Source organism: Haematobia irritans, chromosome 1 (assembly GCF_050003625.1).
Source record: "Haematobia irritans isolate KBUSLIRL chromosome 1, ASM5000362v1, whole genome shotgun sequence".
NCBI classification, from domain to species: domain Eukaryota; kingdom Metazoa; phylum Arthropoda; class Insecta; order Diptera; family Muscidae; genus Haematobia; species Haematobia irritans.
Window position 1 is genome coordinate 272027360 of NC_134397.1, and position 18302 is coordinate 272045661.

The 18302-nt window shown below is 29.1% G+C and overlaps 1 protein-coding gene across 8 annotated transcripts in view; it reads right to left on the minus strand.

Moving 5' to 3' along the window:
* LOC142224684 (very long chain fatty acid elongase 7) overlaps nt 1–18302 on the minus strand; it is a 107694-nt gene that overhangs the window by 22600 nt on the left and 66792 nt on the right. For 4 of the 8 annotated variants that reach the window (XM_075294488.1, XM_075294476.1, XM_075294491.1 and 1 more), the window contains one exon: nt 10015–10108. The exons of 1 other annotated variant lie outside the window; for it this stretch is intronic. The gene's annotated coding sequence lies outside the window, so the exon portion shown is untranslated. Of the gene's footprint in view, nt 1–10014; nt 10109–10390; nt 10725–18302 lie in introns of those variants that run through there. 3 more of the 8 variants (XM_075294496.1, XM_075294467.1, XM_075294473.1) reach the window with 3 other exon arrangements.

Consider the following 18302-nt stretch of genomic DNA (forward strand, 5'->3'; position numbering starts at 1 on the left):
ATAATAAATGCAATTAATTATTTATTCGCTAATATGACATAAGAATACTATAATAAGAATAAATAGTAACGTAGTAAACATTGTTATTTTCTAAAGTCGTAATGAAAAATAATTATATACTGGATTTGTGTTGATTCACTTTATTGCTAATTCTGGAATGGAATATTTTGTTTAGCGGAATGCTATTGGGCAAAATATTCCATCGCCTGTAATTGAAGGTTTTGTAATTACAAAGAAACCAAGGTATACGAATTAATGAACAAGTATAATGGATAATATATTCCAGAAGACGAACAAGAAATGAAAAATTTATTCTAGAAGAACTCTAAACATATGATTAAGCATTTGCAAGCCACAATTAACTAAAATTCCTTTTTCTGAAATTCGTATTGGAGGCAAATGAATCCTTTGTTATATATCGGTGCCTTTGAGTGTGATACTATGAAATTTTGAAAGGTTTTTTTAGTCTTTAATGATCGGAAAACGGAAAGTGGAAAACTGTAAAAAAACACGGTTCAAAAACGAGAAATCAATCAGAAGAGGATTTGGCAGGAGCTCGTCTCAAAAACCATTAAATAAATGGTTTTAAGCTCAAAGCATTAGGAGAAGAAGTTTGGCAAATGGTAAGAAAATTAAATATTTATTCCAGTTATGCCCTCTTTGCCGAACTCATGTTCTATATCAAGGAGTTCTGCATGACGAGAGTCTACACTAAAAAAAATATTTACGTGATATTAAAGATTACGCAACCTCAACTTTAGGATGCGCAATTTACATACTATTAAGGACAAATTTCTTTAAAAGAATGAAATTTTAATTAAAAGAAAGTTTATAATCTTTGCTTTGCCATTAAATTTAGGACACACATTTTGAACACTTGCATCCCTTCGTTAAAGTTGCATGCCTTTAAACTAAGGAAATTTTTCCTTAAAGTAAAGAAACACATTTTTGATTTAAAGAAATCGTCGTTAAATTAACTGAAATATTTAATCTTTAGATTTAAGATAAAAACGCTTCAAATATAGGCTAAGCATTATTTTGAGGATTTAGCATCTTTGGTTTAAAGTTTTTTTTTTTTTTTTTTTTTTTTTTGGAATTAAGAAAGTATTTTTAACTTCGAAGTATCCGTCATAATTAGGATTCTTAAACTGGCAATTGTTTGTACGAGAACAGCTTTAGTAATATACCGGAAAAATAGAATGAAAATTCAATAAATGAGATCTGTATACTAATTTTATAGATCCTAGATTTAAAGGCAGATAGGTCGCAAAAAAGTTCCTTATTTTAAAGAACCCGCATCTTTGGCTCGGAATCAATACAAAAATCCTCAAAGGAAGGTCAAAATCTTTGGATCCAAGTAAACTTTTTTTAACTTGTTTTTCATTTCCGTAGAACTTCTTTTGAGAAGTTTTTGCAAATTACGAAAATTATCAATTTTTTCTTAATTTTAAATGGAAATATTAAAAATAAGATAATGATGCACAACATAAAAAACAATGTTTTGACGAAAAAAATTTGCCGCTGGTGAGATTTGAACCCGCGTGCTACAGCATTCTGTTAGGATTCCAAGAAACCCAGGTTCAAACCCGGTAATATCGAAAAATTTTAAAATTAATATAAAAAGAAAATAAAACTTTAGTAAAAATATTGATGAACATAAAAAGTGAAATTGGAGAAAACAAGCCTTTTTTAATTTCTTCTTTCAAATGAACTTCCAAGGCACGAAGTTCAAAGCAATGTAAGGTAAGTTTTTTTTTGCTGCCCGATTCGTTTGTTACATTTTTTTTTTTCTATTTCAATAAAAAAATTATTTTTGAACCAACCACACAGTCTATTTCGCACTATTATTTTCTGACTCTAAGTCATGAATAAGACACATTTTACAGTTTCATAGTAAAAATTTAATACAATGGTATGTAATGTTGAACATCTTCTCGGAATCTTGCGAACATTTCGCGAATATATGTACACAAAAAAACAAAAAGGCGTTTTGGTGTTCGGTCGAAGCAGGATTCGAACTCACGACCCTTGGTATGCAAGGCGAACGTACTAACCATTGCTCCACGGTGTCCAACTAAATGTATGTTTAAATAAAGTTTGTTTAATCGGCTCGTGGGCGCCGAAAACGATGCTATATAAATATAACTGTTTGGCTGTTGATGACAATAACAGCTACGTAGCCCAGTGGATAGTGTGTTGACCTACAAATTGTAGGGTCTGCGGTTCGATTCTCCGTCCAGGCGAAAGGTAAAATTTAAAAAAAAAATATTAAATCGAATAATTTCTTCTACATTGTTTGTATTACAGAAAAAGGTGCTAAGAACTAAAAATAGCTAGTGGAAGTGAGAAAAATTTGAGGGAAAATGCAATTAGCCAGAAAAGATTTTTTTTTTGAATTAGTCTTTATGAAATTGTGTTTACATCCTTGAAAAGAATAAACGTTTAACACAAAAAAGTATATACTTTTCTTCCAAATAGACTTCCTTACAGCGAAAAACAAATGATCTTTGTTTGTCTAAAATTTCGTTTGGGAGGAAAGAATTATTTTTTGCGTGTGGAAATGGTCCAAATTTGTACTACTTCCGGATCAAAAATTGGTGATCCAAACTACTTTTTGAGCTCTTGTTTGGCTGAGTAGTTACGATCATCGAAATTACACCATAGAAAACTGTACAATTAAGGAAAATGTGTTGATTTTACTTCCATTTATTTTGCAATACAAATGCACATGTTTTTATGTTATTTAGCAATTTTTCATAGAAATGCAATTTAGATTCCACTTTCTTTGAAATCGACATTTCAGAGGAAATATTGTGTTTTTTGTTGCTTATAGGACTTGTGGCATTATTTTCGAAACGCCCGACTGAGATAATCTTAGATTAAAATTGTTTCCTTTACGAACGTTGGTTAAGTTAGGTGGCAGCCCGATGTATCAGGCTCACTTAGACTATTCAGTCCATTGTGATACCACATTGGTGAATTTCTCTCTTATCACTGAGTGCTGCCCGATTCCATGTTAAGCTCAATGACAAGGGACCTCCTTTTTATAGCCGAGTCCGAACGGCGTTCCACATTGCAGTGAAACCACATAGAGAAGCTTTGAAACCCTCAGAAATGTCACCAGCATTACTGAGGTGGGATAATCCACCGCTGAAAAACTTTTTGGTGTTCGGTCGAAGCAGGAATCGAACCCACGACCTTAAAAAACGCTAAATGAGTCTTGGGTCATTGATCTCAGTGTCGTTGCCATTTTTATAATTTTGAAAACTTTTACTGTTCTTGTATAGGTATCCAAATTTTTTTCCGCGCCTAAGAATTGCGCCGAAATAATTAAGTTATATGTGTTATTAGTTACCGAGTATTGTGTTTGGTACAAAATGTAATCACCGTCGACGCCTGTGTTCAGGAATACAAAATTAGTGGCGAGTTGAAAAAGGGTGATTATTTAAGGATATATAAGCTATTTTATATCTGAAGGAAATTTTAACACTGGTTGTCAATAATTTACCACATAATATTTTTTGAACCTTACTATTATTAATAGAGTTTTTGTGATGGGAACTGAGGGGAAATTTTAACAATGTAGTCACACTTAACAACGTTATTTGCTCTTAATATTGTCTAAATAATGAATTTTATTTATGTTTCTGTGTTTTATATTATTTGACGGACCTTTTTGGCGAATTCCCAACATTCACTAAGTTTAAGCGCAAAACCCACTACCCAGACAAGTTTTTAAGCGTAACTGAAAATGAACAAATTCAAGAGCAATATATTGGCTTTTTTGTATTATTATTGTTTTTATTGAAAGCAGGTTCCTCTTTCATCAATACCTAATGAGTTAACATAACAAAATCCATATAAATAAAACTGCAATTGTTTGAGGCAATTGAAACAAAATAATTTAAATGAAGACACGAGAATACATTGAAGACCCATGCACAAAGCAAAATTTTGATATATACTTAATATTTATTGATATTTTATTACTTAAGAAATTAATTTTGAGTTCAAAAGACCCTTTGGCAAACGCGGAAGAAATTAAAACAATAATAATAATATTAATTGAACATAAGAAAATTACCAATATTTTCTCATTGACAACATACAGCCCTTAAGATTAAGCAAACGCAATCACTGAAATTGCTGAAAGCAGAGAAGCCAGGATAAGGACAGGATAATCGCAATAAGTTAAAACTTATTTAAAATATTTAAGGGTTTCGAAATTCTTCACGAAAAGATTTTTAATTTCTAATAGTGTTATAAAAGGTACACTTTAACATTTCTTAAAAAATAATAAATATTATAATAAAGTTATAATTGAAAATAACAAAAATAATAATGATAATGAACAACTACTATATAAAGCACCATTTAACCCAATGGAAGGAAATGACAAGTGTGTGAAAATCGGAATATGCTGCATGTAAAAAAATGGAAGTAACCAATTGGCTCCTTAAAAATATATCTACACAAACAAAATTTCATTAAAGTTTTTTCTACCAGTGTAGGCCTAAGGTGAAACATAATATGTTTGAACAATACACACACTCTTTTTGCTTGGACCAATCCCGAAAATATATATGCTTGAAGCAGAATGTGTTTGGGGTATATGTTACAGAAGAGATTTTTTTTGAGGGTGTAGTATTATCAAAACTTTTAATGAAGTTTTTATTTTTCCATGATACCAATACCTTGCAGATATGATTTTAACTGCAACAAAACCGGAAAAGCTACGGATTTCTTTCTTGATCATATTATTCTGTCTTAGAATAAATACACGGACGAAAAAGACTAATTTTCATATGTTTGGGGGTAAAAATTATATGTTTCGAACTCAAATTTTTTAACACAATATTTTTAAATACAAGCATATAATGTTTATAAACTAGCATAACATGTTTGGGAAATATATGTTAATATGTTAGAACATATACTGTTTGGGACATAAAATGTTTGTAAATATTATATGCTTAGATGCAAACATATATTAATTTAGAAATAGCCTATAAACATATGTTATATGTGTTTAGAAAGAGAGACTTAGAAAGTATGCTGCAAGTAAAATAATGGAAGTAACCAATTGGCGCCTTAAAAATTGATCCACACAAAGAAAAATTAATTACCATTTTTTTCTACCAGTGTATGTTCTAAGGTGAAACATAATATGTTTGAAAAATACGAACAATATTTTGTTTGGACCAATCCTGAAAATATATATGCTTGAAGCAAAATGGGTTTGGGGTATATGTTACAGAAGCGATTTTTGTTGAGGGTGTATATAGATCGACTAGTATTTTGGAGCTATTATCATGAGATGTAGCCTAATTTGGTTTTTTAAACTTTCACTGAAAAAAATATTGACCTAATATGTAAGATTGTGATACCTAAATTTTAAGACACATAATTTACACAATATTAAGGACAAATTTCTTTAAAATAAAGAAATTTTAATTAAAATAAGGTGCATAATCTTTGATCTAACAATTTACTTCTTTAAACTTAGGACATGAATCTTTGAAATTTGTGTCCCTTACACCCTCAAAAAAATCGCTTCTTTAACATATGTTCCAAACATATTTTGCAGGAAGCATATATATTATTGGATACTGCCGAAACATTAATATGTTTGTTTTATGTGAACATATTATATGTTTGGAAGCATTTTGAGCCCAAAAATATTGTATGCTTGGAAGAATTTTTCCCAAAGACGATTGTGCTCATTCCCTAACATACTCGTTATTTTCACTTCCACGAAATATTTTCATTCTTGGCACCTTTTTCTGTAATAAAGGGTGATTCTTTTGAGGGTAGGATTTTCATGCATTAGTATTTGACAGATCACGTGGGATTTCAGACATGGTGTCAAAGAGAAAGATGCTCAGTATGCTTTGACATTTCATCATGAATAGACTTACTAACGAGCCACAACGTCGAATTTTCAGTGAATGGGCCCTAGAAAAGTTGGCAGAAAATCCGCTTTTTTATCGACAAATTTTGTTCAGCGATGAGGCTCATTTCTGGTTGAATGGCTACGTAAATAAGCAAAATTGCCGCATTTGGAGTGAAGAGCAACCAGAAGCCGTTCAAGAACTGCCCATGCATCCCGAAAAATGCACTGTTTGGTGTGGTTTGTACGCTGGTGGAATCATTGGACCGTATTTTTTCAAAGATGCTGTTGGACGCAACGTTACGGTGAATGGCGATCGCTATCGTTCGATGCTAACAAACTTTTTGTTGCCAAAAATGGAAGAACTGAACTTGGTTGACATGTGGTTTCAACAAGATGGCGCTACATGCCACACAGCTCGCGATTCTATGGCCATTTTGAGGGAAAACTTCGGAGAACAATTCATCTCAAGAAATGGACCGGTAAGTTGGCCACCAAGATCATGCGATTTGACGCCTTTAGACTATTTTTTGTGGGGCTACGTCAAGTCTAAAGTCTACAGAAATAAGCCAGCAACTATTCCAGCTTTGGAAGACAACATTTCCGAAGAAATTCGGGCTATTCCGGCCGAAATGCTCGAAAAAGTTGCCCAAAATTCAACTTTCCGAATGGACCACCTAAGACGCAGCCGCGGTCAACATTTAAATGAAATTATCTTCAAAAAGTAAATGTCATGGACCAATCTAACGTTTCAAATAAAGAACCGATGAGATTTTGCAAATTTTATGCGTTTTTTTTAAAAAAAAAAGTTATCAAGCTCTTAACAAATCACCCTTTACAAATAATGTTGAAGAAATTATTCACTTTTATAATTTTTTTAAATTTTACCTCCCGTCTGCACGGAGAATCGAACCGAGGACCATACAGTTTGTAAGCCAACACACTATCCACTGAGCTACGTAGCTGTTATAGTCACCAGCAAATAATTATCGTTATAAGTTACATTTATATAGCATAGTTTGCAGCGCCCACGAGCCCATGCAAACATAACATTATTTAACAGAAACATACATTTGTTTGCCACGTGGAGCAGTGGTTAGCATGTCTGCCTTGCATGCAAAGGGTCGTGGGTTCAATCCCTGCTCCGACCGAACACTTTTTTTTATTTAACTTTAAAACTTTGAAATGTGGGTTATTAAAGATTTATAGTCAGTAACAGTGCTTGATATAAACGAAATTGACTGATTTTTGGATAAAATATTATTTTTTTAAAGCAAAAATAACAATTTTGTAACAAAAAACTGTTTTTGGTACAAAACTTTAAAATTTGGTATTCAAAAACTCTAACAAAAGAAGAACGTGGAGTCGAGTATAAACATACATAAGTAATTTTATAATATAAACATAAATTTATTTAGGCGTGAACAGTTTTTTACTAGCATTTAACACCATCGCTCTAAAATGCCTTTTATTTTTCGTTAATAATTCATTTTAAAGAAAATAAACTTTTTAAATTGTTTTAGCTGCAAAACTCGAACTTAATGCCCGCTTTTATATTTGAAGGTGTCCGTCAACTCCTCGTGGACTACTTATTAATAAAGAGGAACTAAACTTTGTTTTTATATATTTTACTGTGTAATTTTTCACTATTTCCTCCTTATTTTATTTTACTGTCCCAACTCTAAAAAGAGTATAGTGCCCTTTCGTTATTTTTATGAAGACCCCTGATTTCTTTTAACGAACCAAGAAAAAAATTGTGCCCATAATGCCAAAATGATAAACAAAACACATGTCCACACATACATAAAATGCTGCGTTCAAGGCGAAAACATATGCTGTTTGTTTTTCAAATGTCTATTCTCTTGGTTCCGAATGTCCATTCTCTTTATTCAAATTAAATAATATTTAGACTTAAGCATATCAAATTTTTGGCCTTATCATAAAACAGTTTTCCGAAACAACATACAACATTCTTTCGCTGTGTTATGTTGATATCTTTTGTCAACTCTCCCGGTTCCCATCTCTATTTCTTTCTCTATACTCTCTCTGTCGCTTTGAATAAAATATCACAACATATGTATGTTTAGTCGAAATTTGTAAATTTATATATGTTTGCATTCACACATATGATTTTTATGAAACATTCATGCCCCAAACATAATATATTCTAACATATTAACATAGATGTCCCAAACATTTAGTGTTAGTTTAGGAACATTACATGTTTGCACTTAAATATATTGTGTTTTAAAATTGTACCCGAAACACATTTTGTTTATATCGGAACATATGAAAAACATATTTTTCTAAGAGTGTAGTTAAAGTCGTATGAAGGCAAAGTTTCCTTAAAGTAAAGAAAAACATTTTTGATTTAAAGAAATAATTTTTAACTTAACTGAGAGATTGAGTATATTAAAGATAAAAAGCGTCAAATATATGCTAATACTTGTTTTGAAGAAATTGGTCTATGGTTTAAAGTTTTTTTTTTTTTTTTTTTAATTCTTATAATAAAAAGATGGGACTTCCAAAACTAATTCCGATGGGAAGATACATTTGTAGAGTATTAATCATTTCAATTCCTCGTAGATCGCAAGCATTTAGACAACAAAATCTTAGAAAAGTTCAATTAAATTTATCATTTTTTAAATAAAAAACCGCAACCTTAATTTTGGGATGCGAAATTTTGCAAAATATTAAGGACAAATTTCTTTAAGTTAATGATATTTTAATTAAAATAAAGTTTATAATCTTTGCTTCAAAATTTTTTTTCATTAAATTTATGATACAAATTTTGTAAATTTTCGTCCCTCCGTTAAAGTCGCATGACTTTGAACTAAGGCTAATTTTCCTTAAAGTAAAGAAACACATTTTTGATTTAAAGAAATTGTCCTTAAATTAACTGAAATATTGAAACTTTAGATTTAAGATAAAACGCTTCAAGTATAGGCTAAAGATTTAGCGTCTTTGGTTTAAAATTTTTTTTTGGAATTAAGAAAACGTTTTTTACTTTGAAGTATCCGTTATAAGTTAGATTTTTAAACTAACATTTGTTTGTACTTGAGAACCTTTATTAATAAACCGCGAAAAGAGAATTTTTGATAAATTAAATCTGTATCCTAATTTTAATTTTATTGGTCCTAGATTTAAAGCCAGATAGGTCGCTAAAAAATGTCTTTATTTTAAAGATGCCGCATCTTTGGCTCGGAATCAATACCAAAATCCTTAAAGGAAGGTCAAAATCTTTGGATCCAAGTAAACTTTTTTTTTGAGTGTAATTTGTACCGGTACTATTCTCGGTTTTCGCATGGAAATTTTCGCGGTTACATTATTGAAATATTTCATTTCATAATAATCAATTAATGTATTGTATTAAAAAAACCCAAAAATTACATACGATTTCAAAGAAATTATAATAATTATAATTTATCATACACTGGTAAATATAGTAACGTAAATCGAAGTAAAACTGTGGCCGCTGAGGTCATTTGAGCGTAAATCGGGCAAAAGATATATGTACGAGCTATATCTAAATATTCTAATCCAAAAGACATACTTGTGCACATTTGAAAGACGCTTTTTACTTGAAACATAGAATAATTACTACTGGAAGTCGAGTCTTAATTTTGAAAATAAAGTTGTCGTTAACTAGTTTTTAAAGGACTTTGATAAAATATGAAGAAAAAAAGCTGAAAAAGCGAAAAATTAAAATTTGCTTCTTAGAAGCAAATACACAAAACCCAAATTTAAAAGAGAATTGTGTCTTAAAAGTATCCTTGCTTGTATTCTCCGCTTCTTTGGCTCGGAATCAATACCAAGATTTTTAAAGTAAAGACAAAATCTTTGGAACTGGGCATGCTTTTTTTTCAGTGTAGTTAAAAATCTCTATAATTGACCTACATTACTTTCCGGGAAGGTTGAACTGTTTAAAGTAAATATTTTGGTAATTTTTTCCAGTGCACTTTCACTCTAAATTCCTTTGAATTGTTTATTAATTTTGATCTTGAGTTTGTTTTTTTTTCAATTTGAGACTTACTACAAATTAAACCCGATATATATATATATATAGGTTATAATTCAAATGTTTTATAATAAATAACATATCTACCATATAATACATAACTTACCAAATATACAGGTAGATTAGATGATGATATCAACAATGAAAGCTAAAGTACTTTAACCAAGATATATATAGTATTATTATCTATACATAAAAACCTGTAATTGAAAAGAAAAAAATGGAAAACATTAATTAAAATTATAAATATTTCAACGAAAATAAATTAACTCTTAAAACCAGAAGCTGTGGCTATTAATTTAGTGGACTTTATTGACAAAAATAAAATTTAAAATTTAAAAATAAAATTTGAAAAAAAATTATTTTTTCTTTGAAATAAATCTCGTAAGCAAATTCTTTCTTGTATTAAAGAAGTTTCTATAATTAATCTAAACTGATAGCCGCAAAACGTCCAAAATACATAAATTCCTGTATACACTTGCATGTAATAATTGAAATTAAGACACTTGATTTATATTATAATTTAAAAACACCTATATCTCCAAAATTCAATGATATTCACTGTGACCGTTCTATGCTTTTTGTTTTACACTAGGCTGGGCGCTAATGAGGACAGTCTTGTTAGGAATGCGCCAACGAAATTCATTGGCGAAAAGGTTCTCTCTGTCACAAATGCGACAAAACAAAAGCTCGTTTTAATTTCTTTTTGAGTCCGACCGTCTTCTACACTCGATCACTCAATCATTATACCGCCGCTGTCAATGAGTGAGTGAATGGTGTTGCAAATATCGCAACTGCGAATACTTGCGTGTCCACCAGCATTTCCACCTACCACTGACATATTAAAGCGGAGAATGAAATCGAATTCGCATTCTGAAATTTGCAAAAAAAAGTTTGTCAAGATCAAATGTTAAAAATGCGAATATTGCACATTTATTAAAACCAAATAAAAACATTACAAATTAAACTAAATTAACTTATGGAATAGATTGCTTGAAACGAGGGGAAATGTGGGATTCCATGGAATTACGTAAATACGACTAGACACAGTAGTTTGAAAACATACAAAAAAAAAATATATATATACAATACATATGTAAAAACCAAACGAGCGAAGTCTAACTACACGGAAAAAAATATACAAAATTAAATAAAATGAAAATGTAATTAAAAACTGAAGTCAGTTAAGCAAATGATTAAAAATTGTGATGAAAGATAGAAATATTTATTCCAAAAAATACGTATGAAAATAGGTAGCCTTCAATGAATGTTTACACTGAAAAAAAACAGTGAACCCACTAGGAAGAAAACTTTTGGTTAATTTTTGGTTATTTTTAGAAAAATTTAACTAAACAGTATTACAAACGCTGGCATCACGCCGATATCACAAAAATAAGTAAAAATTTTTCGACAAATTCAAAAAAAAAATTAATAGACATAAATAATTTTTTTTAACTTGATAAAGAAAATTTTGTAGTTTGAAGGACAAAATTGGAGTTTAAAATTGAAAGAATGTCTTTAGTGACATAGGAACCCAGCAAAAAAAAGCGTCGCCAAAAAAGTAATGAAAATGTTCTTTTTGGATCCGAAAGTGGTGCAAAATTGAAGCAGAAGCGATGAATTTAACATGGGCTTGACATAGGACGGAAGTCTTCCTTTTCAACAGCCGTTGCACTGAATTTGCATCACTTCTTTAGGTGTGATCCGAATTCAATGTTTTGGATGTAAATTAAAAAAGTCGGATTGTATGCAAAATAAGAAAAGGAAGATTGAGTTTTCATGCACAGTACAAAATATTTTTTGGTTTCAATTACGAATTAATATTTAATTGAATTTTCTTCAATCACGGAAATGATACTATCAATCACCGATGCCAATTAAAAAATTTGTTATTGCAGTGAATTGTGGTTGACTATAAACAAGGTACTGTGTGATCGTTCACTAATCATGTGAATTCAACAATTCCTCTAAAATATTAGTGTAGAACAAAACGAAATCAAAAAATTAGATTAAGGGATTGTAACATAGTTATATGAAAAAAACTGATGCATAGAACTGATACACAGGAAAATGGTTCAATTTGGGAATGATTCAAGCATGTAATTGAAACAATTCTTAATTGAATATTTTTTTGTTTCAAATTCTATTTTTATTTTAATTTAAAATTAAACAATATATCATTATATATGTTGTTAAAAGTTCTCTAATATGAGAAAATTTCTTCATTGAATATTTTTTTTTTTTCAAATTCTATTTTTATTTTTATTTTCGTTCTATATATTATATATATTGTTAAAAGTTCTCTAATATGAGAAAATTTCCTTGACTTTAATATATTTGGTATAGGTTGGTTAAATTAACTAAAAAAAAGGAAAAAGAATTATACACAAATAAAGTATAAAGATTTACTAAATTCGTATTTCCCACAAAATGATTCAGAATTTCTTAAAATATTTAAATTTGACGCTATCTTCTTCATCTTTTGTAATTTTTAACTCAAAGTTTTTTCTTTAAACCAAAAAATTTTCCTTAACAAGTTACAAAAAATAATGTCTAATATGTTTTTTTTTTTTTTGTATTTCTCCCAAAATATTAACTTTTTTTGTGATATCTGGCGTTTGTAATACAAATTAACCTACATATTCCGTTCTGGTGGCTTAACCTTTTTTGAGTGTAGTGATATATTTTTTCCGTGTGGAGTAAATGTACACTTATTTTTTAACAAACAAATTTTTTATTGACATTATGATGTCAAAATATTACATTTTGAAGGAATATTTTGGAGGAGTATACAACATGAACTGTAATGAACATTTTACGATTTTGTCCAATAAAATATAATAACATTAATATACGGCGCTCGAAACTTATTTAATTATATATTTTAAAATATTTGTCATAGTCTTCGACTTAATTACGCTTCGATCGAGATCTAGCTGTCACTATCATGGTTGCCATTCGTGCCAAAAAAATCTAACAATGTTTTAAGAAAATTTTACCAACATATACCAAATTTAAAAAAAAATCTTATTTTGAAGTTTTTAATTAAATTTTTCTGAAAATTTAATTTCTATAGAAAAGTTTGTCAACATTTTATTTCCATAGAAATTTTTTTCAAAATTGTATTTCTTTAGAAAAAATTTTGTCAACATTTCATTTCTATAGAAAATTTTCTCAAAATTTTATTTCAATAGAAATATTTTATCAACATTTTATTTCTATAGAAAATTTTTTATCAAAATTCCATTTCTATAGAAAATTTTGTCAAAATGTTATTTCTATACCAAATTTTATCTTTAATTTAATATTGTCAAAATTTTATTTCTATAGAAAATTTTGTCAAAATTTTATTCCTAGACAAAATTTTGTCAAAATTTTATTCCTATAGACAAAATTTTATATATATTGTTTATTTTAATCATACAGTAAATGTATGATAAAAAGAGAAAAGGCTACTAAGACTATAACAATTTTTTTTTACAAAATTTTCTATAGAAATAAATTTTGACAAAATTTCATTTCTATAGAAAATTTTGTCAAAATTTATTTCTATAGAAAATGTTGTCAAAAAAAAATTGTTATAGCCTTAGCAGCTTTTCTCTTTTTATCATACATTTACTGTATGATTAAAATAAACAATATATAAAAAATTTGTCAATAGGAATAAAATGTTGACAAAATTTTCTATAGAAATACAATTTTGACAAAATTTTCTATAGAAATAAATTTTTGACAAAATTTTCTATATTCGTTTTTTGTTTTTTATTGTGGGTTTGTACTTCAATCATATTTGTGGTTTTGATCTCAGCTTTAAAATCATTGTGTTGACTAAACTACAAGAGTCAAAACAACAGAGGAATATATTGTTTGTCAAATTTATTTGGGCAAAGCCCTATAGACTGCAAGATGGTTGGATGGACGCACGTTTCGGAATTACCACATTCCTCATCAGCACCCTCTATTTGCAGCAAAACTATCAACCAATTATCAGAATAAATGCAGGCACTTCACTAAACCCATGGTGAACCACACTTGAACCTTCCGAAAAAAGGTTTATGATAGCCGGCTTATGCCGAAATAAATTTATACACACATTTATCTTTTCCTTTGCCACCATCAAATCATCGATTTGAGTGCAGTTGGCTGGGTTTATTTTGAGCGCGCTTCCTCTTACTTCATTCGTTTTTTGTTTTTTATTGTGGGTGGGGGGGAAATAAAATTTTGACTAAATTTTTTATAGAAATAAAATTTTGACGAAAGTTTCTATAGAAATAAAATTTTGACAAAATTTTTACAAAATTTTCTATAGAAATAAAATTTTACAAAATTTTCTATAGAAATAAAATTTTGAAAAAAAATTTCTGTAGAAATAAAATTTTGACAAAATTTTCTATAGAAATAAAATATTTTATATATAATAGAAATATTTTGCAAAACAAAACATACCAAAACATCAAGAATTCTACTAATCTACCAAACCGTAAAAAATCTACCATTTCTGGAAGAATTTTACCAACTGTGGCAACCGTGGCCACTATACCTAATAAACCGAGTCTTAAAATCGAATGTCTCGAATGTCAAATTTTCCCTAAAGTAATGAAACAATTTCTTACTTTAAAAAAAGTCATCTTAAAGTAAAAAATCTCGGAATACAGGATTATCAGCATCTTATAGAACCTGGACACACAGCAATATGTGGCAATAAAAACAAATAAAGCGTCGTCACGGGTTGAGTTAGATAAGGTAACATTTGGACAGGATCTGGATAGGAAATGTGGAAGATTTTGGACATTTGAGGACGATAAGGATGTCTTACTGTACTATTTAATTATAATTGGGAAACCTCGATTCACTTTCCAATATAAACACACTCTCAGAGATAACACTAACATATCGACATAATACAAAATATTATTGACTTTAGCCCCTTTATTCTCATTTGCTTCCAGTGTGCGACAACGAAAATAATGAAATCACATAGAAGACAAGGTTTTGCATAAAAAGAAGCTATTGACGCAATTCGCTAACCGCAAAATTAAATTCAACGCATAAACAAACAAGTTCGTTAACCCTACTCGGAATTTTGAGTAGTAAGGGCTCAAGAAATAACCGATCATTTGTTTTCTATTTAAAATATGGGGTGTTATAATTTTGTAAATTAGATAATAAGAGATGAGTAATTATTCGAAAGATATGCGTATATTATAAATATATGGAAAAACTTATCCTACATGATTTTCATTTAATTAAATATTAATTTTTCCTGGAGGAAAAATTAAAATTAATTATTATGATTACATAATAATCATAATATTTTTACAGCAACCCTATGGTTTTACTCACTTTACTTTCATATAAATATTTCCATATAGATTACTAATCAAAATTTCATACATTATTTATTATATTCCCATGCGCTTTTTTTATTTATACACTGAAAAAAAAAAATTCTCAAATTAAATTATTTTAATATTGATTCCGAGCCAAAGAATTTTAAATTTAGGATTAGATTACTCCATACTACACGCACAGAAAAAACATGTTTGGACATGGTTGCCGCATCCATTTAGTTCTTATCTAGAGCATGTAATTGTCGCAAAAACCATTTATTTTGTCTTGTAAAAATAATTTTCGAGCAGAGAACAAATTATGCTGGCAATAAGCATTTAAATGGTTCTCAAATGCCGCAAACATGTTCTATTATATAAATGATAGAATTTTAGACCATTAAATGGTTGGGAAAATCATGTACCTGATCGTTCAATTTTTTTTGATTTTTTTTGCAGGGAAAAAAATATTTTTATAGATTACGTATAAACATGTCTAGAACCATTACATGGCCATAAAGACCATGTAAATTTTTTTCTAGACCATTTATTTATTTAATTTTTTTTTTTGCAGCGAAAAGAATTTTATAAAAACATTGACCAGGTACACACGATTTTCATTTTGTGCGTCAGTTGTGTGTTGATTGTATCTTGCAATGGACGCTGAATGCGGAATTACTTTGTTTTGTGTTAATTTATTTATTCAGAAGTGGCACGTGGTTTTATGTGAAGACAAAAAAGGGAAGTGTCATTGAAAAATGTACCTGTTTTTTGTTCTGCATTTTGCTATATGCACGGATGAAAAAGACTGTTTTTCATATGTTTGGCTATAAACATTATATGTTTGGAACACAAATATTTAAACACAATATTTTTGAGTGCAAGCATATAATGTTCATAAACTAGCATAACATGTTTGGGACATATATGTTAATATGTTAGAACATATTATGTTTGGGACATAAAATGTTTGTAAATATAATATGCTTGGATGCAAACATATATTAATTTAGAAATAGCCTATAAACATATATGTGTTTAGTAGCTTGGAGCGCTATTTAACAGGGAGCGATATTGAATTAAGTTGGTGGTTGTTGCTTGTTATTACAAAATTAACATTTTATTTTTCCTTGGGCAATTGATCAGCTACTTCTTTGATCCTTACAAACTGTGTGGTCCGCTGTTCGAATCCCCGTCCGGCAAAAGGTAAAATTAAAATAAAAAAAATCATAAAATTGAATAATTTCTTCTACAATGTTTGTATTACAGAAAAAGGTGCTAAGAACTAAAAAATCTCGTGGAAGTGAGAAAGATGTGGGGGAATATACAATTAGGCAGCATTCAGGTCGAAAACCTATGTTGTTAGCACCTATATTACCTGTTTATTTTCATAATTCATTATGATTGTAAATATATAAATAAATAAATAAAATTTTGAGCACAATATTGTTTGGGAGAATTTTTTTTAACCATATAATATTTTTGGGTGCAAAATGCTTCCAAACATATTATGTGGTCACATAATAACATATTGTTTTTTGGAAGACAACATTATTGAATTTGGATGCAAAAATACAAAATGTTTGAAACTTAGACTACCCAAACATATATTGTTTAGACCAATATGCTTTCAAACATATTATATATTGGTAGAGATCAAACATATAAATGTTTGGGCAATACCCAAAAATGTATATGCTTGAAGCAAAATATGTTTGGGAGTATATGTTACAGAAGCGATTTTTTGTGAGGGTGTGGTATCATTTATTTTTATTTGCAGTTACATGATGTCTGCATTGGTACATTTGATGTGCACGAAGTAAATATGGAATGATTACTTATTGTTGAAATTGAACCAAAATAGAGTGTATAAAAATATTCGATGTTTGCTTGCAAGGTATTATAAATACAAATAAACAATGAATTGGTTTATAAACAAATAAAAGCAAATAAAGTTAATGTTGTGTCTTCTTTTCTCAGGAGGCGTCCTTTTTTCGACGACGAAAAAAGTTTCTTTCACAAAGATCAAAACATTTTAGGTTGTTCTTTTAACTGGAAGAGAAACATTTTGAATGAATACCATAACATTTTAAATCGTGACCATTGTCTTTTTATTCCCACAAAATGCTTTTTATCAATATGATGACATTTTAGATGAGGACAATTTTATTTTTCTTAGAACCATGTTCACTGAGCCAACAAATAGCTCCTATCATATTATTTTGCTCTTCGAATATGATGGTGACAATCATGTTTCTTCTCTGCGTGTAGAACACAAATCTTAATTTTTTTAAGACTTTATGGACCAATTTTGCATGGTTCATAAAAAGCATATACATATATATCACGTATCCAATTTCAACCAGATCAGATGAAATTTCAAATTTTTGATGTGGATTAAATGTCAAAATGTAAAAATGCACGCAGAGAAGGAATATGATCACCTCAAACATGTTTCAAGAGCAAAATGTTATTTTTGTATGGTGACCATGTAACATGTTTGTCACTAAAATGTTATTTTCTCGTAAAAATATAACCTGCTTGCCGAAATCAGATACATGATTTCCGAGAATATAACATGGTTGCGAAAACCATGTTACATGGTCACCACCCAAAAATAACATTTTGCTCTTAAAACATGTTTGAGGTGATCATATTCCTTCTCTGGGTGTGAAGATCAAAATCTTTCGATCCTAAACAGTTTTTTATGTGGATGACATTTAGATTTACTTTAATACACAATCTGTAATTCACTCAAAAAAAAATTTTGTCCATCGGGATTTTAGAAATATTTAACAAAACTATATTATAAACGCTTATATGATAAAACAAAGAAAATATTTTTTGATAAATTCCAAAAAAATATTAGACATAATAAAGTTTTGCTTCATGTTTTCGTATTTTTTTTTTTTTTTTTAATAAAATTGGCTCTAAAAATTTGTTATATTTTAACAAATTTTTAGTCCCATGCGAAGTTCAAAGACAACTTTTTGGAAAACATTTTGAAAAATTTTAAACTTCTTTGTCGGAAATTCAAATTATAACCTTCATTTGTATATGGTTTTGT